This window comes from Bidens hawaiensis, unplaced genomic scaffold (assembly GCF_021521415.1).
Source record: "Bidens hawaiensis isolate Kalapana, Puna unplaced genomic scaffold, B.hawaiensis_p1.1 tig00045258_1, whole genome shotgun sequence".
Lineage (NCBI taxonomy): Eukaryota > Viridiplantae > Streptophyta > Magnoliopsida > Asterales > Asteraceae > Bidens > Bidens hawaiensis.
The window spans coordinates 1-26,926 of NW_027498032.1; the positions used below are offsets into that span (position 1 = coordinate 1).

The following is a 26,926-nucleotide window of genomic DNA, read 5'->3' on the forward strand; positions in this document are numbered from 1 at the left end:
GACTGACTGAGAGGAACCTTGGACAACACATCCAAATTTGTCTTCATTGGTTCAGAAGCCGACGCCATAGTTTGGGCCTCGGACGGAACAACAAAGTCTGCCGTCACATGCAACATCAACGGTTTCGGCCTCAGACGGGCCAACCACACCCGTCATCATCGGAAAATTCACTGACCGCAGCACAGGCATCGCCTCAGATAAGTTTCCCACACTTGTCATCATATGCAAATTAAGAGAGCTTGTCACCAAAGGAACGGCGACAGCAGAAACCATAGTAGATTGAGCTTCCACCGCGGAAGATGCCTTGAGGGACCCTGAAAGATAGAAAACATTAGACGGTAAACACTTAGAGAAAAATACATAATATAGCATACCTGGAGATTTAACAAGGCCAATCAGTTTCAAAAACCCACTAAGACGGGGCTTTTTGAAGAGTCGAATCTCCTCCTCTTCCTTATCATCGTCCGCCGCCGCGTCTCCTTATGGTGTGGGATAGTGAACGTCTCAGTGCTAGCAGCAGAACCATGTGACGAATTGTGGATACCCTAGTATCCACCACATTTCCAGGCTGAGAGGCTGAAGGCGTCACAAGACCTCCAGCAGCCGAAATTGGGATAGTAGCGAGTGGACTCGTGTCCACAACAGTTCCAGACTGAAAGACTGAAGGAAAAGGGAATCCTCCAGTAGTCTGGATGTAGGTGGTTGGGAGTGAAGGAGTGCTGGCACCAGAACCTGATGACGCAAGTAATGTCGCCAAAGAAGATACGGGAGGCCCAAACGGAACGTCAGACACAAGGATGACATCGTTATCATCATGCGCGACGTCCCTTTTGGCGAGACCTCTCGGAGGCGCAACCGCCTTCCAACCACTACCCTGTGCACCCTTCTCGTCGCATTTAGGATGGCGCAAAACATGAGATTGTTTACCTGAAAACATAAAAGCATTAGAAAAAGTACAAACGAGTATGTGTAAAATCACATCTTACCCTCTTTTGGGTTAATAAAACTAGGAGGTGGCAACGGCCGTGGTGGCAATAACTGCCCCATAGGAAGAGGAAACACAAAGTTCGGAACAATCCTTGTATAGATGGGCTCCTCCCGTGGACCCACCTCCCGCTGGAACAGAATCTTCGTACCCCCAGGCGGAGGTTGCAACAGCAATAGCGGATCCTCCATTTCTTCAATCGCGTATACAGTTAAAACTAAAAAAAAGGAAGTGCATTTGGAATCAACAGTCACTAACCTTCACCACCGTTCTGGATATACGGGACCTTAGTCGCATCACCCCAGATGCGACTCATCCCAAACAGCACCAGCGCGCGCTCCGGATAAGGGTGAAGTGGGGAAAGGCTGGCCTGTAAGGTGTTAAACCAGTCCGTCCCAGAAAAAGGGACTGGTTTAGGCTCTGGAAGATCCTTAACATCCCTAAAATGCATCACATGGGGAACCACGCGCGCAGTGACGTAGAAGAAAAGGCTCTTCCACTCATGCAAACTCTTTGGCGCGTCCAGATCAATGGCCTTGGTGCCAGGGTGAGTAAACAAATTATACCAACCCTGAGAATAGCGCCACTGATAGAAGGCCACTATCTTGTCAGCCGACGGTCTTATGCCAAGGCAATGACAAGTATACTGGAAATGGCGCAGACGGGCCATTCCGAGAGGATGTATTTGAGTCAGGTACAACCCAAACGCATCCAAAACCTCCAACAAGAACCGATTAATGGGCAACCGGAAGTTGCCAAGAAGAAAATACTCCTTATACATGGCAATCTTAAAGGCAGAAGCCTGCCTGACAGTCTTGCCTGGAGCAGGCAAATCAGGCTCAAACTCGGGGCCAAGGTGATAAACCTAGACCATGGTGTTGAAGTCTTCAGAAGATATTCGACAACCGACAAACACCAAGTTGTTGTTCTTCTTTACTTTGTTAGGCTGAGAAGACTCGGCCATAAAAATTTATGGAAAAGGAAAGGAGAAAGGATGGACAAAATAGAAATAAAGGCATAGAGAAAATTTGAAAGGTGAGGATGAATAGAAAAAAAAGGAAGACATAACACCTCCTTTTATACTCATCGCAATTAATGCTGAGGAAAGATACAAAGTAAAGGCAGGATACGCGGTCCAATCAACAGGCAACACGCCAAAGACACAGCAGTAAAATGTGTTACAGCTGGCGCATCACCGGAATTCTCGCCCACGCGCCTGACACAGACGAAAAAACTGCCCTGCGTAACGTAACCGTCGTCAAAACTGTCATATCAACTGATGCTTCACTGACATTCATTTAAGTCATATTTCCCCGCTATTAACACGTCATCACTTAAGAAATGACCAAGAGTAACAAGTATTGATAACTCAAGATAGGCTCCGCCATGGGACGGTTATCTATAACCTCCCGCCAAAATAGGCTCTGCCATGGGACGGTTATCTACAACCTCCCGCCAAAATAGGCTCCGCCATGGGACGGTTATATATAACCTTCCATCAAAATAGGCTCCGCTATGGAACGGTTATCAATAACCTCCTGCCAAAATAGGCTTCACCATAAGACGGTTGTCTATAACCTCCCGCCAAAATAGGCTCCGCCATAGGACGGTTGTCTATAACCTCCCGCCAAAATAGGCTCCTCCATGGGACGGTTGTCTATAACCTCCCGCCAAAACAGGCTCCGGCATGGGACGGTTGTCAATAACCTCCCGCCAAAACAGGCTCTGCCATGGGACGGTTGTCAATAACCTCCTGCCAAAACAGGCTCCGCCATGGGACGGTGTGTTTGTAACCTCCTGCCAAAACAGGCTCCGCCATAGGACGGTTTGTCTATAACCTCCCGCCAAAACAGGCTCCGCCATGGGACGGTTATCTATAACCTCCCGCCAAAACAGGCTCCGCCATGGAATGGTTATCAATAACCTCCAGCCAAAATAGGCTCCGCCATGGGACAGCTGTCTATAACTTCCTACCAAAATAAGCCCCGCCACGGGACAGTTATCTATAACCGCCCACCAAAATAGGCTCCACCATGGGTCGGTTATCTATATCCTCCCGCCAAAAAGACACCGAAAATAAAGGGTTAAACAACCCTTTGCTAACAATGGCTAACAAGCTAAAATATTCACAACCAAAAAGCCCAATATAAGTCCATAGCCCCCCTGTTTCAAAAAGGCAACTACGGACTGGGAGACTTATAGAGGTAGGGTAATAAACCCACTCCAAAATAACTCGTACATTGTCCCACTGAGTGGAAAGGCCAAGCGCCATGCAGGTAGCATGGCACCAGAAAACATGGCTGCGTACGACCATATATAATAAACATTCCCTGACACCACGGGATGGTAGCGCCAAGATCTCCACCAGCATGGGATAAAGGGAAGAATATTCATCGTAAACGACACCCAACCAATAAGGGATAAACAACACATATATGATGGTACTACCTAGTACAACACGTCATTGACAAAAGGCCCCGATGCCCACCAACTCTCGAGAACACACGTGCAGGGAATTATAATTAGTGGGGAGCCTGACAAGACAGTTGGCCATCCACATTCCTCTCTTCCCAAACGGCTATAAATACCAAGATATTTCCAAATGGTGAGGGATCCAAAATCCAATATTCTAAACTCTCTTTATATACTTTCAGTCACAAATCAAATACTGATTCTCACGCGTGAGGGTGGTTACGAGAGAATCCCCCCATTTCCTCGTAATGAGCTCAAGATGTTTTGTTTTGTAGGAAGCATTCATCTGCTCCAGAAAGGATCCCAACCCCTCGTGGAAAATAACTGATTACCACCCTTGGACTAAGCAATTAGACCTAAGTGAGGATCTCGTGTTTCTTCATTGGTAAATTGGATTTGATATTAAAACAATTTGATGTTGGTGAGAGAGTTTTATTGCGTATGATTTGTATATGTTCGATTGTTTAGTTTTATTATAAAAAGATATATAAAAAACAAATTATTAAATTTGAGAATAATTTTGTTTTTATAACTTATGATTCATAGCTTATATTACTTATCATAGATCCTATGTAGACCAATACTAGTTTTTTACTGGTCGTAGAGGTCTATACTACTTGTATATGATTATTCAACTCGTTTAAAAACATGGTCAACAACAAATCTGACATCTTTGGTACGTTGTCACATAAGGCTATATGACTGGTTATTTCACATTTTTTTAAAATTATATCCAACATCAGACTGATCATATGGTCGTGTGTGTAAAATATTGGTAGAAAATATAAGGTTTTAATAAATTAATTTGGTAAAAAGATTATTTTATTTGAAAACGCCATGCTTGTGGTGCGCATATATAATGTGTATATGTGTGAACCCTCGGGTGGGCAAAAGTGAAATTGCACTAATTTTGACGTTATTTTACTAATCTTGTGAAAATAACGTTAAAAGTGACGGAAGGTTAATTAGGCATCATGTGTGGCGTTGATAGCCGAAAGACAAGGGTACAAGCACCAATTGGAGGTGTCCCAATGGTTGAGTGTTATGTGCCTTATGTCCAAGGATTGATGCAAAACCACTATCGAGCCGGGGGTCTCATCGGAAGCAACTTCTCTATTCCTAAAGGGTAGAGGTAAGGTTGTCTGCATTTTACCCTCCTCAGACCCTACCATAGCTTTACTATTGATGAGATATACTGAGTATGATGATGATGATGATTCTTTTATTTGAAAAGTATTTTTTTTCTTTTTTTAATCTAATTCCCAATGGCTTTCTTGCTACTTTCCAATGGCTCAATCCAAAAAAACTATTTGACAAAAATTTACCGGAACAAGCTACCCGTTGGGTTGTTGTGGTGCAGCCGAGCGACAATGGGTAGTACCCGAAGTTAGGGATGTAATCAAGCCGAGCCAAAGTGAGCTCGTGCTCGACTTGTTAACTTTATCGAGCTGAAAACCAAGCCCGGCTCGTTTAAAGCTCTAGCTGAGCCAACCCTTGATGGTTTGGAAATCGAGCCAAGCCGGCTTGTTTATATTCGAGCTTTCTACGAGCAAAGTTTTTTTCAAGTTATTTTTTAGTGAAACGCGAGGCACAAACTTTTTGAAAAGCCATACCCAAAATTTGCCCCAACCCCTCGATAGTAAAGAGTGTTTGGAATTTTTTATTTCAACCTTCTTGTAACTTCTGACAATAAGTTACAAATTACAAAATATAATTAATGACTTCTTCTCCTCACAACTTTAAACTTTCAAACACCAACTTCTTTTTCGAAAAGTTCCCAAACACCCCTCTAAGACCAGGGTTAGGGGTGGCAAATGTGACCCATGTGTTGAATAAGTTGTATTAAAATGTATATAATGGTCAGAATGGGTTAAACTAAAAAAAGAAAATGATTGAAATGAATCAAAACGGGTTGACATTTCTCGAGTTTTTTTTATAGAACGAGAAAAATGGAAAAAAAAAATTAGTATTTTTACTTTTTTAGTTTTTGATTTATATTTCAAGTTATAATTTTTTAATTATTATTTTTTTTGAACTTTTTAATGAGGGGTTTTTGAAATCTCAACTCATTTTGACCCATTTCAAAAACCCCTCATTAAAAAATAAAAAAAAATAAAAATCATAACTCGTAATATAAATCAAAAACTAAAAAAGTAAAAGTACTAAAATTTTTCATCTGTTTTTTCTCGTTCCATAAAAAAATATAAAATAAAAAAAACCTTTAAGAAATGTCAGCCCGTTTCGCGTTTCCATCATATTCATTTTTAGTTTGATTAGTTTGACTCATTCTGACTAATTATATACATTTTAATATAACCCATTCAACCCAATGGATGAGTCACATTTGCCACCCTTACCAGGATTATTCATATTTCGATTCGATTATTAAGATTGAATTCGGCTTTAAAAAAGTTTGATGTCGATTCGATTTCATATTCGAGTACATAAAAATCGAATACGAATTTATGATTTTTATTCGATTCGAATTTAAATTCAAATTCAAATTATATATACATATATAATATTATTGTTTTAATTTGTGTCAATTGACTATACTATTGTTTCTAGCCCATATTACTATTATAAGGTGTTATTGATTTCTCGTTTTGAATATTTTGAATTTTAGATTATTTGTATTTTAGTTTTAAACTTATTATCATGTAGTATCGTAGTTACTTTAAATTTTTATGTGTGTTTTGCAATTATGATTATGGTTTTCGAAGTTTCTGGAATAGGTGAACTTGAATCAGGTCGAACTTATTCGAATTCAAATCGAATTGGACATATAATACGAATACGAATCGAATAGTTTAACTTTCAATCGATTACGAATATTACCAAAAAAAAATAATTATTTAAATTATTCACCTCAATTTAACTTGAAAATGTGTTATTCAATTCGATGAACAGGTAGATATTCGGGATTATTCGACCCATCATAAAGATTCATTACCCTGTGGCTTAACCAATTTGGTTAAGTAGGTCTCTAGCGTTATTCCCCGGGAAAAGTCAGTCATAAGTCTCGGTGGGTCACCTGTTTAATTGTCACCACTAAATTCAGTGGACACAAAACACACTCACACTCTATATATCATAGATCGATCTATGTCGTCACCATTCACAGCAATGGCTTCATCATTCCCATCCCTTGTTACCTCTCCACCGCGGTCTCCCTCCACAGACTGGGGGTTCCGTCATTGGTGTTGGAGCAGGCGGAGTCATTACGGACAGGCGGAACGTCATTGACTCTGTTTAAAAATGGGTGGAAGGTTCTGGATTCAATGGGAGTTGGTCAGCAACTCAGATCACAATACCTTGAGATGCAAGGGTGGTCTTGTAGTAGTTTGTATTAAATATACATATTCTGTTATTTAATTTTGATGATTGATTTTGTCAAATTAAATGCGCAGGATGGTGATTAGAACAGACAATGGAAGAGAGCTACGCTCGTTTACTTTCAAAGAAGAAGATCAAACATAAATATACGGTAGCATTTTTTATGTTGGTATTTTTCTAGAAATGCTCAGCCACCCTTGCGGTTATATATATGGAATTCACTTATGTTTTTGATGCATATGGATCAGTCAAGAGGTTGGGCAGTTGAACGAAGAACCCTTCTGGAGACTTTTGCCAAACAATTACCAGTCAAGAGGTTCCATATGTTTCTCCTCTAAGTTAGCAAACATTGACAAACATAAAGATGGTGAAACTTTGCTACAACTTGTTAATGGTACACAAATATCATCAAAGGTATTGCTTAGTTTTATACAGAAATAAAGTTTTCTTGATTTAAAAATCAACAATTTGGTCAACGTTATATAAATCAATAGGTGGTAATTGGATGTGATGGAATTCGTTCTTCAGTGGCTAAATGGATGGGCTTTTCAGAGCCTAAATATGTGGGATATTGTGCGTTTCGTGGGCTTGCAGATTACCCTGATGGACAGCCGTTCGGACCACGGGTGAATTACATTCATGGACAAGGCATACGTGCTGGTTACGTTCCCGTTTCGCCAACTAATGTTTATTGGTTCGTTTGCTTCAATAGCCCTTCGCCAGGTACGTTATTCCCAAACAAAGGGCAGCTTGGCCTTTTTACACTATTGGTCGCAGGTTATAAATACAACGGGTCTACTTGGGTCATGTTTTTCTCAAACATGGCCTGTTTGAGATACGGGTCAACCAGTTGGAAGTTGCTGAAATTTTTTGATCTATGAAAATAAAATAGGGTATGGAAATATGTTATGCCTAAAATCTTTATTTTTTATATAAAACAGAACGAGTTACTTAGTTGTTCTCTGCGGTTTACTCGTATTACAGATTTGATACGTTTTTTTTCGGAAATTACATATTTAGTGCAGTGATTTAAAAAAAAGTAACACATTTAGTCTCCACCCTTGGATGAGTGCTATATATATTTGTGACAATCGTCAATTTCAGGTTAACTCCGTTAACTCAACTCCCTCAATTCAAACTTAAGATCACTGAATCTATAACACACACTTCATTACATTTAAACTAGGGTTTAAATGACGCTTAACACTTACTACATGTGTAGTCTTTCGGGATTTGCACCGAAACGCAAACGAGTTGACGCAAACGATTGGTGAATAAACGAAAAACGTCAAAACAGTAATTATGTGATAATTATGTGTTAGACTTATGTGTTATGTGATAACATGGTTATAAACGTTAACTCAAGATGTAAACAAGTTAATTTGGGCTAGAAAAGTAATACTTAGAAGTGGAGGGGCCAAAGTGTAACATGTATTATTATAAATACTAATAATAATAAACACTAACCTATTCTTTTCTCCCTCACAAAAACCGATCAGCCTCTCCCCTTAGCTTCACTTGGCTGCCGTCACCTATACACACACATACAACCACCAATTTCAAGTTTTGATCGAAGATTAAGGTGCTAGGAAGGTATAATCGACTATTCTATGCATCCTTATTACTTGATTTTGATGTTTGTTGGGTTAATTACAAACCCTAGCTGCCGTCACCTATATGATGTTGTGTTAATATGATTGTTGTTGATTTGTTAATGATTTGATAACTAGATTGAATCTTGTTGTATGGTGATTGTTGTGTCTTTGATTTGAGTTCAAACACAAACCCTAATCTTGTATGTAATGTGAAATTGATGTGCATGGAATGTGTTTATGGGTCTAGAGGGTTATATGGATGCATGATAGTTCATAGATTGTTATTATGTTGAGTTTGGATGCAAACAGATTCTGGACAGAATGTGTATACGATGTTTAAGTGACTGTAACGAAGTGTAAACGTGAAAGTTGGTTGAGATTGTGGGTACTGCAGTAAACTAGGTTGAGTCTAGTTTCTATAAAGTATAAGTTTGTAATTTTTGGACAAGTAGAAGTTAACTTTTATGATTTTATAAAAACGTTGTGCAAAGCTGGGCTGTTAGACCTGCTGTTAGGTTATGTTGTAAATGTTATATCTCATGAACTACGAGACCAATTGGGTTGGTTCCACTTCTGGAAGTTGACTCATTGAGTTGGGAACCAAACCCAAGTGGTCTTGCATTTATTGGATTTTTCGTTTAACGGGAATTGCAAATAACATTTTGTTGTGCATGAATCTGACTGTTATGAGTTTGCTGTAATGATTTGATGATTGTGAGAAAACTATGAGGAATAAAAATGTAATAAAATATGTTCTGGAAACCTAAGACATATGTGCTTCTGTGATGATTTTTGGTAAATTAATTGAGATGCTATAATCGGTGAAATAGTACAATCTTTCTAGTAGGATTTCTGTCTCGGTGAAACTAGCTGCTGAGTTGTGTAAAAATGCATGAAACATGATACTTGCTATATAATTGTTATGTTTTGACCAAAATACCCTTGCGGGGAATAATTGCTAATTGATTGCCATGATTTGACCAAATTGCCCTCATGGGGAATAATGGCTAGTTAATTGTTATTTGTTGACCAAAATGCCCTTACGGGGAATAATTGATAGTGATGTACTTTATGAATACATGACACGTATATGATTGCTTACACATGTAATGTGTCACAAAAACACTTGTTAAAGTCACACACGATTCACAAACGAAACACGAAACATGTTATGTGCATAGGTATTATCTGCCGGGTCTAGAGACTCGATAATATTCCGACACTTAGAAAAATCTCTTTATTGTTTTAGAACGCTAGAGAGAGTTTTTCGGTGACGCGCATCTTGGTGATTTAATTTGGGAAATTCTTCGCAAACAGTGAGTTTCACTTTCCCCTCTTTAAACTGTTTTCAAACGCTTTTCACTTGGGGGAGATAACATACTCCACAACGCATTTAAGATTTTGTTATAAATTATATATCACTTGTAAAGGCTAAGTGGCAAACGAAACATTTGAAGTCCTACACATCGAACCGGTTAATATTTAGAATAGCGAGTCACTGTTGAGTAGTACTACTGGGTTTGACAAACCCCACCCAACGCTAAACTCGACTGGAGGTCGAGCGGGTGTAATTTTGGCTAACACGTACCATGGTCTGGAGGACCTAGTGACAAGGCACTTACTAAACGAGTCAGCTTCGGTGTCGAACACTTAGTAATACTTGTTGTATAGATTAGCTACCTATCGATATATAATTTGACATAACACTATCTGGTAACGCAAAACGCCGTAACGTGGTTACGCAAAACGCTTAACGCAAAACGCCGTAACGTGGTTACGCAAAACGCTTAACGCAAAACGCCGTAACGTGGTTACGCAAAACGCTTAACGTAAAACGCTGAACGCAAACGCTAAACGATTTATTTTTATATAACTTGTGAACTCACCAACCTTGTGTTGATACTTTTAGTATGTTATTCTCAGGTAGCCGAGGCGGGCGCGCGGTTTAGGAACATGCATTGCTTGAAAAACTTTTAACTATGCAAACTTACTGTTAACTGTTATCATTGGTTTTAAATCGTCCTGCGTGACGTAACATTGTTTATATGGTTTTACGCTTCCGCACTTATTTTCATTTAAACGTTTTTATGGTTTGATTATAACTGATGATTCCGATCCTGCCAGTTCACACCCTCTGACGGTAAAACTCCGTTAGTGGATTTTGAGGGTGTGACAGATTGGTATCAGAGCCATTGGTTATAGCGAACTAGAAGCTGCATGCATATTTGACTATAACCGCGACGACCCATTAGTTAAAATGATACGCACTACATAGATTTGTGTAGTCTTGTAATCTTATCTCTTTACCTCTTTCACTCATACGCGCGCGCATACGCGGCTTACCTGTAGGAATGTCGACGCCACCCCCATCATCATCCGATTCAATGACGCATGCTCACGGGAAGGAACCGCAGTTACCTACCGCCTCGCCACCCCGAGTAGTCCCGGAACTCGAAGCTCCCGCACCGAAGAGGTACCGCCTATCCGGAGGCATATACGAAAACGACGTTAGCTGGGATTGGTACCCTAACATGATCAGACGTATGGTCTATCGCGAACAAGTTCCCCCGTTACCTCACCCGAACCACCCTGCTTATCCCAACACCCTACCACCCATAACCGAACCTGTAGAGAGAGTTCTCGCAGCTGTTGTTTCATGCTTGGAGTGTGACGTGGGTTACATGCGCTATACGAGGGAGAACGTTTCCAGAATGTTAAAAGACGGAACCGAGACTAAGGAGGAGATTGCCCGCATGGCAGCGGCAATGAAAGAAATGCAAGAGGCTAGTGATCAACAGATGAAGATTATGATGAAGATGCAAGCCGAGATGATAGACTTGCAAGAGAAACTCCAGGTAGCAAGGACCCGAACCGAGATAGCTCTAGAGCGTTGCGATGTCTTACAAATGCAACTTGCTCAGAACGCAGCCGAACCTGAGGCAGAGCCTGAGGCCGAGCCTGAGGCGGGGCCTGAGGCCGAACCTGAAGAAGATCCCGAAGAGGAGCCTGAAGAAGATCCCGAGGAGGAACCTGAAGAGGAACCGGAAGAAGAACCGGCTGAGCCAGAGGCACACTCAGAGGTGTCCTCAGACGATGTGCAAATTTGCAGATCCTTGGATTGGAACTGGCTAACGCGATGAACTAGGAGGAGTTCAAAAGCATGATGCGAGAGGAGTACTGTCCGAGAGAAGAGATTTCAAAGTTAGAGTCAGAATTCTGGTCACTGAAGATGGTGGGCTCGGAAATTGAAGCCTACACTACTCGTTCTCACGAGTTGGCTGTGATGTGTCCGCGGATGGTAGATCCGCCGAGTAAGAGGATTGAAATGTATATTGATGGGTTAGCACCGCAGATTCAGGGCATGGTGACGTCTTCCAGGCCAGCCACGATCCAACAAGCGATCCGTTTAGCTCACAAACTGACGGATCAGGCTGTGACCCAAGGTGCGTTACCACCTAGGGGTTCGACCGTTAAAGCCCGTGACAACCAGAGTAATGACAATAACAGCAATAGCAACCCGAACAGCGGGAAGAGGAAGTTTGACAACACCAGATCTTCATCCTCGAACCTCCCACCGCAACAACACTACCGTAAGCCCGAATTCACTCGGAGCTTTAACACTCAGAATCACAACAACAACAACAACAACAACGGTAGCGGGCAGGTTTCGAGCGGATATGCTGGGAAATATCCAAAGTGCAACAGGTGCAACTATCATCATGTTGGCCAGTGTGACCGCGTCAAGTGTCAAAGATGCGGAAAGATGGGTCACCAAGCGAAAGAATGTAGAGGAGACCTTGCGGCAAAGGGTGCTCCTAAGCCACCTATGACGACGAAAGGATGCTTTGAATGTGGGCAGGAAGGTCATTTTAGAAAATATTGCCCCAAGCTGAAACAGAATGACAACAATGGGGGTAATGGAAGTGGCAGTAATGGTGGAAGCAATGGCAAGGGAAGAGCGTTTGTGATTGGGTCGGGTCAAGCCCGCAATGATCCGCACGTGGTGACTGGTAAGTTCCCTGTAAACGATTGTTTTGCTTCTGTATTGTTTGACACTGGAGCTGATAGGAGTTTTGTGTCGAAAGCCTTTAGTCAACTCTTAGACGTAACTCCAATTCCGTTAGATGCTAAGTTTCCTGTTGAATTAGCTGAAGGTAAGACCATAGTAACGACTCATGTACTTGCGGGATGTAAGTTAAAACTGTCAGGTCATATCTTTGATATCGACCTTATTCCTTTTACGCTTAGTAGTTTCGATGTCGTTGTCGGCATGGACTGGTTATCCGAGAACCGAGCGGAGATTATATGCCACGATAAGATAGTCCATATTACCACCCCTTCCGGCGAGATCATTTCGGTCCGAGGCGAGAGAAGCGGCATGACCACCAGCGTCATTACCCTTCTGAAGGGGCAGAAGTATCTACGAAAGGGTCATCCGGCAATTTTGGCGCAGATCATTGAGAAACCTGCGGAGGAGAAACGAATTGAAGATATACCTGTTGTGCGAGACTTCCCGGAAGTTTTCCCGGAGGATTTGCCCGGACTCCCTCCTATTCGTCAAGTCGAATTTCAAATCGAGTTGACACCCTGTGCAGCACCCATAGCACGAGCCCCGTATCGGCTCGCACCGGCGGAACTTCAGGAGTTGTCCACTCAGTTGCATGATTTGTTGGATAAAGGTTTTATCCGACCTAGCTCATCACCATGGGGAGCCCCTGTCTTGTTTGTCCGAAAGAAAGACGGGACTTTCCGAATGTGCATCGACTACCGGGAATTGAACAAGGTGACGGTCAAGAACCGTTATCCTTTACCCCGAATTGATGATTTGTTTGACCAGCTTCAAGGATCGAGTTACTACTCGAAGATCGATCTACGATCCGGTTACCACCAGCTGAGAGTGCGCGAGGAAGATATCTCAAAGACGGCTTTCAGAACACGGTATGGTCATTACGAGTTTTCGGTTATGCCTTTTGGCCTAACCAACGCACCAGCCGTATTTATGGATCTCATGAATCGAGTATGCAAGGCGTACCTCGACAAGTTTGTGATTGTTTTCATCGATGATATTCTCGTCTACTCCAAGAACGAAGCTGACCATGAAGAGCACCTAAGGGTAATTCTGGAATTATTGAAGAAGGAACAACTGTATGCTAAACTCTCGAAATGTGAATTTTGGCTTCGCGAGGTTCACTTTTTAGGACATGTGATCAACGAGAATGGTATCCATGTCGATCCCGGTAAGGTAGAGGCCATCAAAAACTGGGAAGCACCTAAGACTCCGACTGAGGTGCGACAATTCCTAGGACTGGCCGGCTACTACCGGCGTTTCATCGAGGGATTTTCAAAGATTGCTCAACCCCTCACCGCTTTGACTCACAAGGGCACTAAGTACAATTGGGGTGACGCGCAAGAATCCGCTTTTCAACTGTTGAAAACCAAGCTTTGTAGCGCCCCTATTCTAGCCCTCCCCGAGGGAACGGAAAATTTTGAGGTACACTGTGACGCATCTATACAAGGTCTCGGTTGTGTGCTGATGCAACTCGAGAAGGTTATAGCCTACGCCTCTCGACAACTACGGGTTCACGAGAAGAACTACACGACCCACGATTTGGAACTCGGAGCTATGGTGTTTGCTCTTAAGATATGGAGGCATTACTTGTACGGTACCAAGTTTACCATTTACACCGACCACAAGAGTCTCCAGCATATCTACGATCAGAATGAGCTAAACATGCGACAGCGTCGTTGGGTCGAGCTGCTCAAAGATTATGATTGTGCCATCAAGTACCACCCTGGCTAGGCCAATGTGGTGGCCGACGCCCTCAGCAGAAAAGAAACAGATAAACCCAGACGGGTGAGAGCATTGCAACTCACGATTCATGCCAGCTTACCCGATCAGATCCGCGATGCGCAACTTGAAGCTTTGAAAGATGACAATCTTCCATCGGAACTCATGCGGGGCATGAACAAGCAACTTGAAACCAGATCAGACGGGGTTCGATATTTTGAGAACCGGATTTGGGTTCCACGATACGGAGAGTTCAGAACTCTAGTGATGGACGAAGCACACAAGTCCCGATATTCTATCCACCCTGGCTCAGCTAAAATGTATCATGATTTAAAGGCACTTTACTGGTGGCCGAACATGAAAGCCGACATTGCCACCTACGTGAGCAAATGCTTGACTTGTGCCAGAGTCAAGATAGAATACCAGAAACCATCTGGTCTACTACAACAACCGGAACTCCCAATGTGGAAATGGGAACACATCTCAATGGATTTTATCACGGGTTTACCTAAGACACCGACGGGATGCGATACCATCTGGGTGATCGTTGATCGGTTGACTAAGTCGGCACACTTCCTAGCAATTAAAGAAACGGACAAAATGGAAAGACTGACTCGTGTTTACATGAAGGAAGTAGTGTCTAGACACGGAGTGCCTGTCTCAATCATTTCTGATCGAAATTCTCGTTTCACTTCGCACTTTTGGAAGTCGCTGCAAAGCGCACTAGGCACCCGTCTTGATATGAGCACAGCATACCATCCTCAGACGGATGGGCAAGGTGAACGAACTATTCAGACCCTGGAGGATATGTTGCGTGCCTGCGTATTGGATTTCGGAAAAAGTTGGGAACCTCACTTACCTTTGGTAGAATTTTCGTATAATAACAGCTACCACGCAAGTATTAAGGCAGCGCCGTTTGAAGCGCTGTACGGACGGAAGTGTCGATCACCACTCTGCTGGGCAGAGGTGGGTGACAGCCAAATCACTGGTCCAGAACTGGTACTCGAAACTTCGGAAAAGATTGTTCAAATCCGAAATCGCATGGCGGCAGCACGAGACCGCCAAAGGAGTTACGCCGACAAGCGCCGAAAACCTCTCGAATTTCAAGTGAACGATCGGGTGTTACTCAAAGTCTCACCTTGGAAAGGTGTGGTTCGCTTTGGGAAGCGAAACAAACTCAACCCACGGTATGTTGGTCCGTACCGGATAACTGAGCGCATTGGTCCGGTGGCGTACCGACTGGACCTACCAACAGAACTCAGTGGCGTACACGATGTATTCCACGTATCAAATTTGAAAAAATGCCTATCTGATGAAACCCAAGTAGTCCCTTTGGAGGAACTACAAGTTGATGAACAGTTACGTTTCATTGAGGAACCAGTCGAGGTTTTGGATTGGGAAACCAAAACGCTCAAGCACAGAAAAATTCCAATCGTTAAGGTTCGTTGGAACTCGAGACGTGGACCGGAGTTCACGTGGGAACGCGAGGATCAAATGATGAAAAAGTATCCTCACCTTTTTGAAGGGCTAACCAAACACAGAAAACCGCGAAACTCGGCAAACCGTCAGACATCACCGGAGGTATGAATTAAATTTCGGGACGAAATTTCTTTCTACTAGGGGATGATATGACAAACTGAAATTTTTTTTTTTTACTCTTTCAGACACTCATCACGACTTGACTCAAATTTTCGGGACGAAAATTCTTTAACATGGGAATGATGTGACAATCGTCAATTTCAGGTTAACTCCGTTAACTCAACTCCCTCAATTCAAACTTAAGATCACTGAATCTATAACACACACTTCATTACCTTTAAACTAGGGTTTAAATGACGCTTAACACTTACTACATGTGTAGTCTTTCGGGATTTGCACCGAAACGCAAACGAGTTGACGCAAACGATTGGTGAATAAACGAAAAACGTCAAAACAGTAATTATGTGATAATTATGTGTTAGACTTATGTGTTATGTGATAACATGGTTATAAACGTTAACTCAAGATGTAAACAAGTTAATTTGGGCTAGAAAAGTAATACTTAGAAGTGGAGGGGCCAAAGTGTAACATGTATTATTATAAATACTAATAATAATAAACACTAACCTATTCTTTTCTCCCTCACAAAAACCGATCAGCCTCTCCCCTTAGCTTCACTTGGCTGCCGTCACCTATACACACACATACAACCACCAATTTCAAGTTTTGATCGAAGATTAAGGTGCTAGGAAGGTATAATCGACTATTCTATGCATCCTTATTACTTGATTTTGATGTTTGTTGGGTAAATTACAAACCCTAGCTGCCGTCACCTATATGATGTTGTGTTAATATGATTGTTGTTGATTTGTTAATGATTTGATAACTAGATTGAATCTTGTTGTATGGTGATTGTTGTGTCTTTGATTTGAGTTCAAACACAAACCCTAATCTTGTATGTAATGTGAAATTGATGTGCATGGAATGTGTTTATGGGTCTAGAGGGTTATATGGATGCATGATAGTTCATAGATTGTTATTATGTTGAGTTTGGATGCAAACAGATTCTGGACAGAATGTGTATACGATGTTTAAGTGACTGTAACGAAGTGTAAACGTGAAAGTTGGTTGAGATTGTGGGTACTGCAGTAAACTAGGTTGAGTCTAGTTTCTATAAAGTATAAGTTTGTAATTTTTGGACAAGTAGAAGTTAACTTTTATGATTTTATAAAAACGTTGTGCAAATCTGGGCTGTTAGACCTGCTGTTAGGTTATGTTGTAAATGTTATATCTCATGAACTACGAGACCAATTGGGTTGGTTCCACTTCTGGAAGTTGACTCATTGAGTTGGGAACCAAACCCAAGTGGTCTTGCATTTATTGGATTTTTCGTTTAACGGGAATTGCAAATAACATTTTGTTGTGCATGAATCTGACTGTTATGAGTTTGCTGTAATGATTTGATGATTGTGAGAAAACTATGAGGAATAAAAATGTAATAAAATATGTTCTGGAAACCTAAGACATATGTGCTTCTGTGATGATTTTTGGTAAATTAATTGAGATGCTATAATTGGTGAAATAGTACAATCTTTCTAGTAGGATTTCTGTCTCGGTGAAACTAGCTGCTGAGTTGTGTAAAAATGCATGAAACATGATACTTGCTATATAATTGTTATGTTTTGACCAAAATACCCTTGCGGGGAATAATTGCTAATTGATTGCCATGATTTGACCAAATTGCCCTCATGGGGAATAATGGCTAGTTAATTGTTATTTGTTGACCAAAATGCCCTTACGGGGAATAATTGATAGTGATGTACTTTATGAATACATGACACGTATATGATTGCTTACACATGTAATGTGTCACAAAAACACTTGTTAAAGTCACACACGATTCACAAATGAAACACGAAACATGTTATGTGCATAGGTATTATGTGCCGGGTCTAGAGACTCGATAATATTCCGACACTTAGAAAAATCTCTTTATTGTTTTAGAACGCTAGAGAGAGTTTTTCGGTGACGCGCATCTTGGTGATTTAATTTGGGAAATTCTTCGCAAACAGTGAGTTTCACTTTACCCTCTTTAAACTGTTTTCAAACGCTTTTCCCTTGGGGGAGATAACATACTCCACAACGCATTTAAGATTTTGTTATAAAATATATATCACTTGTAAAGGCTAAGTGGCAAACGAAACATTTGAAGTCCTACACATCGAACCGGTTAATATTTAGAATAGCGAGTCACTGTTGAGTAGTACTACTGGGTTTGACAAACCCCACCCAACGCTAAACTCGACTGGAGGTCGAGCGGGTGTAATTTTGGCTAACACGTACCATGGTCTGGAGGACCTGGTGACAAGGCACTTACTAAACGAGTCAGCTTCGGTGTCGAACACTTAGTAATACTTGTTGTATAGATTAGCTACCTATCGATATATAATTTGACATAACACTATCTGGTAACGCAAAACGCCGTAACGTGGTTACGCAAAACGCTTAACGCAAAACGCCGTAACGTGGTTACGCAAAACGCTTAACGCAAAACGCCGTAACGTGGTTACGCAAAACGCTTAACGTAAAACGCTGAACGCAAACGCTAAACGATTTATTTTTATATAACTTGTGAACTCACCAACCTTGTGTTGACACTTTTAGTATGTTATTCTCAGGTAGCCGAGGCGGGCGCGCGGTTTAGGAACATGCATTGCTTGAAAAACTTTTAACTATGCAAACTTACTGTTAACTGTTATCATTGGTTTTAAATCGTCCTGCGTGACGTAACATTGTTTATATGGTTTTACGCTTCCGCACTTATTTTCATTTAAACATTTTTATGGTTTGATTATAACTGATGATTCCGATCCTGCCAGTTCACACCCTCTGACGGTAAAACTCCGTTAGTGGATTTTGAGGGTGTGACAATATTTCTGTAAGTGGTATGAAATGACCAAAAAATCTCCAATAAACTAGGTAATGGTACGGTACTGACAATCAATTATCTAAAATACCAAAACTGTAATATTGCAACCATAACCGTAACCTCAACCAAAACATAATACCAAAATTAAAAATGAAACAAATCAACCATAATATAAAATCCATTCAAAATCAAGTAATGAATACCAAAACATGCAAAATATCAAAAAAAAAAAAAAAACAAATTAACATATACAAAGAAAGTCAACATTTGTTTAATTCTCGCTAGTCATCTTTCCATTTTCCATTTCCATTTTCCTTTTCTTTGTTTATTGTTTCCTCAATTTCTATATAATAGCAAGAAAGAAAGTTAATACATGTTATTTTATGATATACACAATTACACATACATGAAATAAAAATATACGAATACACAATATATGAGTATACACATATATATTGAGAATGAACTTATTCAACTAATATATATTATGTTTTGAAAATCTCGCTTGAAAGTTAAATCATGAGTGTTGTAAACCTAATAAAAGCCCCTGCATATTCTAAACGGGTATCAGTACCCGACCCGTAACACCAGTACCCGAAAGCACCCGTACCTATAATCAGTAAATTTGGATACCGGTACCTGTATCCAGTAGACACATACGGGTACAAGTACGGGTAGTGAACAGGTACGGGTACAAGTATTTGGGGAAAAAATCCCATCCCTAGTGCCAACTGGTTGAAAGATTACCAATGTGTCACTTTTTTCTAAAAAAAAAATCATTGGACCAAAGGTGTAATTTCCAAAAATAACATATCAAATCCGTAAATCAGTGATCAATCATGTAGTTTGTTCTATAAAATTATGTTTGATCTATTAAGTATTAACAATAATTGAAATTCCAAGGGGTCAAAAATGGGTTTGTGCCGCAGGTGTTGAACGATCCACTCTACACAGGTGGAATCAATCCATTTCTTTTGTCTGTAAGAGAAAAGGCGCTTATTCCTTGAAATAAGGGGTCAAAATCTTTATTACTTATATGAAACAAGTTTTAGACTCAACTCAACACAACCCATCTAGACCAGTACTAGGCTATCACCTGTAATCCAACCCACTAATCTTGTTACTCCTGTTTGTTTTAATAGTTTTCAAATGTAAGGTGACAGGTCCAAAAATTACCGATCCACTAATTTTAAAGAAGCAAACCAAGGAACTAATCAAGAAATGGCCCTCTGAGTTACAGACAATAGTTGATGTGACCCCAAACGACACAATCATCCGGACACCACTAGTCGATAGGTGGTTATGGCCGGGTATTAGCCCACCTGCATCATTGGGTGGAACCGTGGTGGTGGGTGATGCATCAGTTCTTCATGTAAGCAATTAGAAAACATGTTAAATATTAAACCTATGAACCTGTTACAGCATGGAGAGTAGTAATCGCAGCAGAGTATGGACGTAGACGGTATAGTTGTCAGCTTGGTCGAGTTTCCCTTTAGGATGTATAGTTAAGGATGGTGTTAGGGTTCTTGAAAGGAACCCGGTTTTAGGAGAGAGGAGGCACATAAATTGTTATGTGTGTGTGATTAGGTTATGATGTTAATAATTATCTCTCTTTATATACACCCAAGGGGAAACCCTTTATTAGTTAATTATAGGTAATATGGCCCATCAAGAATTACCAAACTAATATATAATAAGGTATAGTTAATATTTTGATCTATTATAATATAAATGATTATAATGACCATATATAAATATATATTATTATGTATTGTTCTTACATTCTCCCACTTGGCCGAGTAATCATTTATTATGAGTATTAGATAAGCTTGATCAGGAGTTAACACTCATTTTAGCTTTTAACTTAAACTGGAGCATAGAAATACAATTATTGAGTTGAACATCAGCTCAAGACCCCCATTAATCATACTGCAGTCCTTATTTAAAATCTAAGTAGTTATGATCAAAACTTTCAAGTAAGCCCTTCAAACGTTTGATTTGTACAATAATTTGTCTATATGTCATTATGCATGCAAAATATATTAAGAGACATACAAATCAAGACCGATGAGGAAATTTAATAGTTAATCATTCATAGTATGATATGCAGTTGCGCATAGGCATCAATAACCCGTCATTATTATAAGCGCTTTCATAATGTTTATGGTGAGACTTTTATTTATCGGATCCTTAAGCATATCATGAATGTATTCGATACGAAAATTTAGATTCCTCAATTCTTTCATAAACGAATAATTAATATCATATCACAATTTAATGCAACACCTCTCAAACTGTTACTGTTTGAGAAAACATAGTAGCTGACTTTATCACAAGAAGTCTTCAATATATAATTTATATGGAGTTTAATAAAACTTATGAGTCCACTAATAAATGTTCAACAACATTTATTGATAACAGCATTGTAATTAATCAACATATTATGTCGTTATGACTAAGGTTGTTGTTATCAGTTCATTATGACTCCTCCATGAGATAGATTTATCTGTTGACATAAGAATATATCCCGAAAATTACATTGTGTTATCTTTAAATATAACAATGTTTAGGGTAATCAATCGTTTGAGTTCTCACTTCTTCATTTTAAATTATAGTCTTTCGTTTCTTTTAAAAATATTTTAATACTCTTTAGATGCTTCACATTAATCTAGACATATCTAGTGTGCTGCAATTTTGAGCAATATCTGAACAAGTATAGACTTGAACATACATAAAGCTTCTACTTAATGAAGCATAAGGTAATAATCTCAATGATCCTATTATCCTCTAAATAGAGCAATATTGTTTGTTACATGTGTAAGGACCCATTTAAGGTAAAACTTATAGAACAAAACTAACGTCCATTTTGGTCTATCTCAGAATTTTATGATATCTATTAAGTAAGGGATATCTCTGAGATCTATCATATCAAAGTATGTACGAACAATCATATACTTGTCAGAAGAATGTCATCTATATAAGGACAATTTTGTTTTTAGTTGCTCCCACTCATCTTGAGGTAGGTACATTAATCCACTTGATTTTTTATGAAAATAATTGTATAAAGATTTCATCACACTTTGATGTTTGTATTAACCAATATATGGATTTTATTGACATTTTGACCTTCAGTTTATAACTTTTAGGTTGTTTTATAAACAAATAAGTATGTAAGCCGATTGTTAGGGAAAGTTGTTTTAGTGTTCATCTAATGTAGCTCTTAACTATTATAAGCTACTAGAACAATAATGATCCTTAAATAAATCTTTTGTAATATAGGTAAGAAGATTCTTTGATAATTGGTTTATCCTTGAATATAACCTTTAACAACCAATCGTGCTTCTTATTGTCTTAACGTTTCGTATTGGGATTTAGTTTAGTTATGAACACTCAAAGGTGATTCAACCAAATCTCAAAACGTTAGCCTGACTTATGGAGTCAATTCTGATTGATGCTAATGGTTTAATTATAAGGGATAGGATCATTAAACTTTCAAACATTCATTTCAACTTTAGTTAGGAGGTTATATAATCATCAGTGTTAGTAGGTTTTAAAACCTAGATGGCCTCCTGAGTTGATTATTGGGTAATATTAAAAGTCTCAGTTTTATGGATTAGTTCTTAGTTAGGTTGCTATCATTTTCAGGATTCTAAGTGTATAAGAGTTTGTGCAGTATGGTGTACAAGAGGTGTATCTAGAGTTAAATTTGGAGTAAAATTTAATGACTCCCTTCCCCCCACTTCTTGTACTTTTAACAAGTCTATAAGGACTTTTACTGCTCCCACTAACCTTAGAAACCTTTAGGAAATTAGCATACTTAGGGTCAATACTTAAAGACCAATAGATTCTAACAGAGAAACAAGTTAATAATATAAATTGTTGCAGTTTCTCTTGGTGAGTATTAGTTTAGTAAGTAATCTAAATATGCCCACATTTAAGCAACAATGAAACTTTTGTAAGAGTAGTAGTAGTAGTAAATTCTAAAGAGATAAGTTTTGATAAAATAGTGTTGTGATGAAGCCGTGTCTTGTACAAGAGGTGCAATTGAGATAATATCAAGTTTTCACTCCCCACCTCTTGAAAATCTTGTAAGTTATGACTGAGACACTTAAAGCTCCCACTAATCTTTAATATCTCTAGAAAAACTACATAAGGAGTTTCAATGATGTACTTGATGTGGGAATGTTTCATATATATGTTAGACTTGATATGATTTCATTAATGTCTAGATGTCATAATAAACTTAGGGACATATTTAGAAGAAATCATATTATGTATATATGAATGGATCTCTTTAAAACCATGGACCATAGAAGTCAGATTAGATACAAGTAAATAGCTTTTTAAATGATAAAAGAATTATGTCTGAATATTCCGTTTGAATAAGTTCCACGAATGTACGTGAAATATAACTTCTGGTGAACCCATACTTAGGGAATCTAAGTATGGGTGAACCCATACTTCTGGTGAACCCATACTTCTGGTGAAATATACTTATTTCTTATGCCAAGTAATGTTTAGGGAATCTAACACATGATTTATTATCACTAAGAATGAGATTATGAAAAATCACCCTCATCAACCATGTCATGATTTCTCATGAAATTTGGTTTTAATGGATGAATTTTATATGTCTCATTTGTCTTTTGTTACATTTTTATTTGCATGATAAAAAAAATTGTGAAAATATATAGTATCATCTTGTTGTATTTTATAAATGTTTCAATCCAAATATTGATAACAAATAATATGAGAGTTTAAGGTAAGCGTGAATTTATGTTGGCTATGCAAACTTCATAACTGTCATAATGTAACTTAATTATTGATACTAAATTCTGATTAATCTTCAGAATATTTAAGGTATCATAAAGTGTAATTAAAAGACAAATTATCATGGTTCTAATAACCTTAACATTTAAATTTGTCACTAACACTCATGTTAGTTATTTGTTGATTTCGGGTAAACATACAGAACTAGACTCAAACAATCATGTGTTGATTGGATTATTAGGATTAGCAGACTTAAATGTCATTTATACAACTATCAATTTTAGCCAGTTGTTCTTTTGAATTATAGATAGTCTTGTAATGCTTATGCCTAATCTAATGACATATTTTAACAACAAGACTTCTCCTTAGAGAACTTAAAGCTGGAAGTAATACTTGTATTTTGTCTATGAACCTTAGAATTATACTATTTAAGGTTTTAATGGTGGTGAGTTGAATAACATCTTATGTTCCACTGCCATATTCTTTTCTTTTTCATGTGTTGCTAATCAACATACTCATTTTCCTTTTGTACTTATGAGTGTTATAGTTGATACTTAAGGCAAAAAATTGTAATAATAGGAAATTTTAGTATGCAATGTACTAGAATATTGTACTTAATATCATGTGTGAACCCTTAATTTTATGGGTCATGATAGTACATTATGATATATTAAATAATACCATCTAACCTTATAGTTAGAACTTTTAAGGAGTGCATGAATCTTAGGAGTTATTTTGATTAGTCTTAGGAAAAACTGAATCTAGAATAACTCTAGTGATAGCATTTATTTATATAAATTCTTGATTATCATTATCGTAAGAGACATTATGATTGACTTATCCCATTTGTTATGCTCTAGTTTTCAATAGAATGATTGTTTTAGAAAGAGCAATAGGATAGTCATATCATGTCTTAATGGATAATTAAAACTGAGAAGAGCTAAATATTATTGAAACTCTTTATGAGAAAAATTCAGTTGCGTTGCCAGATTAGAGTGGATGATTTGGAGGAGATCGTTAATTATAGAAGAATGTTATAGTGAACATTATGGAATATTAAAATAATACAAATTAAAATTTATGATCATTAGATTAATGGAGGATCATTATATTTTATTGAAGATGTGGTATGTCTATTATTAACATCAAACTAATAGACTATAATTAAAAGTTCTACTTAAACAAAAAATAAATCACCTTTGGGCAGAATTAAAATTTTTTTAAGTATGTGTGCAAAAAAATTGTAACACATCACCTTTGGGCAGAAGTGAAACAATTATTTTAATTATGCACGGGCTAGTTTTGCCAGATTAAAATGTAACACATCATCTTTGGGCAGAAGTGAGACATTTTGATCATGTTAGGCAAAACTAACAAAAACTTTAATTAGACTTGAAAGATAGGGTAGATGTAACACATCACCTTTGGGCATAAGTGATACATCAAAAAATTCATTCAAGTTAAGCCTTCTTAGATTTGTAAATATATGTATATATATACACCTATATATAATATTTAACAATTTACAAAACTATTTAGTTAATAGCAAATCATTAGAGTTCTCGAAAAATTTAATTCTTGGAAAATTGAGTTTCCAAAAAATTTTGAGTTTTCGAAAATCTTAATGGGTTTACGGATTTCTGAGGTTTATGGTTTATGGTCGGTAAACTAGTTAGAAACCCATACAATGACTTGAAAACCCATAGACTAATCATGATCTTTATTAACTAAATTAATAATGATAAGATTTGGTTCAAATCTTTTTAATGATTAACAATTATATTTGCTTCCTATTTTAAGGGGATTCAAATATTTTAAGAAAATATTAAAACTTCTAAGTTATCCAAGATTTGAAAAAGTATTTCCCTAAATAATCATTAACAAATTTTAATTTAGATTTTGAACCAACATATATATAATTTTCGATAATAATGATGAACACGAAGAACATCATTGAAAATTTTAACAATTAAACATACAAAAAAAAACTTGGAATCGATATCTTTAAACATGAAATTAACAGATTTCAAAAATATTAGAGTTTAATAAATATGAATTTCAGTGATTTTAAACAGTTTCATATATTGTTTTCGTAATAGAACATGATATAAGAAACCGAAAAAATTAGGGTTTATCAAGTTTTAGTCCATGTCTTCTGATTCAATTCCATATTTAGGGAAAACATGATAAATATTAAATCTATGAACCTATTACAGCATGGAGAGTAGTAACCGCAACAGAGTATGGATGTAGACGACATAGTTGTCAGCTTGGTCGAGTTCCCCTTTAGGATGTATAGTTAAGGATGGTGTTAGGGTTCTTGAGAGGAACCCAGTTTTAGAAGAGAGGAGGCACACAAATTGTTATGTGTGTGTGATTAGGTTATGATGTTAATATTTATCTCTCTTTATATACACCCAAGGGGAAACCCTTTATTAGTTAGTTATAAGTAATATGGCCCATCAACAATTACCAAACTAATATATAATAAGGTATAGTTAATATTTTGATCTATTATAATATAATGATTATAATGGCCATATATAAATATATATTATTATATATTGTTCTTACACCAATAACTCCTAATCTAGGTCAAGTCGCTTGTTGTGCTTTAGAAGATTATGTTGTTTTAGTGCAAAAGATTGCGCCTGCACTAAAGGCGGGGCCCATGGCCATTGAGGATGCACTAAGGTCATACCAAAACGAGAGATGGCCGCGAATCTTTCCTATGACAGTTCGTGCTAATGTGGTTGGAGCAGTTTTGCAGTTGGAGAACCCATGGTTTGTGCGGTTAGGGACAATGTGTTGGTCCCTAAACTGATTAGGCTCGGACCGATGTTGGAACATACCAACTTTGAGTTTGAACCGATACAAACTAAGGTTTAACAGACGAGACGGTAAAATTACTTAAAATGTTGATGTTTGGTCTTACATATATATATGTATAGTGATAATGTTTTGAGATTTTATAAGAACCAAATTAGTTTTCGAATGAATAATTGAATATGAATCGACATAGAAACAGAAACAACAAAATAAAAAGATGCTCTTTTATACAAATAAATCTGATATCTAAGCATGTTTATTTACATATAAATTGTTACATTTTATATAATTATAAAAAAGATATAATTATAAAGTGTTCCTTTTGTAATTATAAATAGTTTTTAACGAGCAAAACTGATATAGAGTCATTTTATAGATATTCATTTTGTGTCCTTTGGAAGATGCAGTTTGGCAGTGTGTTGTTTGGTGGTAGAAGTTACCAACTATGGAGTTTCAAAAGTCTATTAATATGGGAATTGATGGGAGCCTTTTGTAGTAGGCAAACACTTCAAAAAATTAGTAGAGAAACTAGAACAATATGGGATAATTTTCTAATGTATTTCTTGATGCAAAAACGAATATTTACACATGTAGAGAACTTGGATAACCACCCATCTTCCTTATTCCATGGAGGACATGTAGGACATGCCCACTATCTAGATGCAGTAACTAAACATGCAAATATTAAGTCAAATATTAAAACAAACATGCAAAACTGGAAATAAATAACGGCTCGACTTCTT

General features: G+C 38.0%; 1 pseudogene across 1 annotated transcript; it reads left to right on the forward strand.

Annotated features, from left to right (window-relative positions):
- Positions 1-1,764: 1,764 nt before the first annotated feature.
- On the forward strand, positions 1,765-26,612 carry LOC143595495 (monooxygenase 2-like; annotated as a pseudogene). Its single transcript, XR_013146535.1, has 7 exons — positions 1,765-1,841; positions 6,582-6,785; positions 6,868-6,944; positions 7,049-7,207; positions 7,288-7,516; positions 19,748-19,945; positions 25,925-26,612. The product of XR_013146535.1 is annotated as a monooxygenase 2-like (transcript).
- Positions 26,613-26,926: the final 314 nt, after the last annotated feature.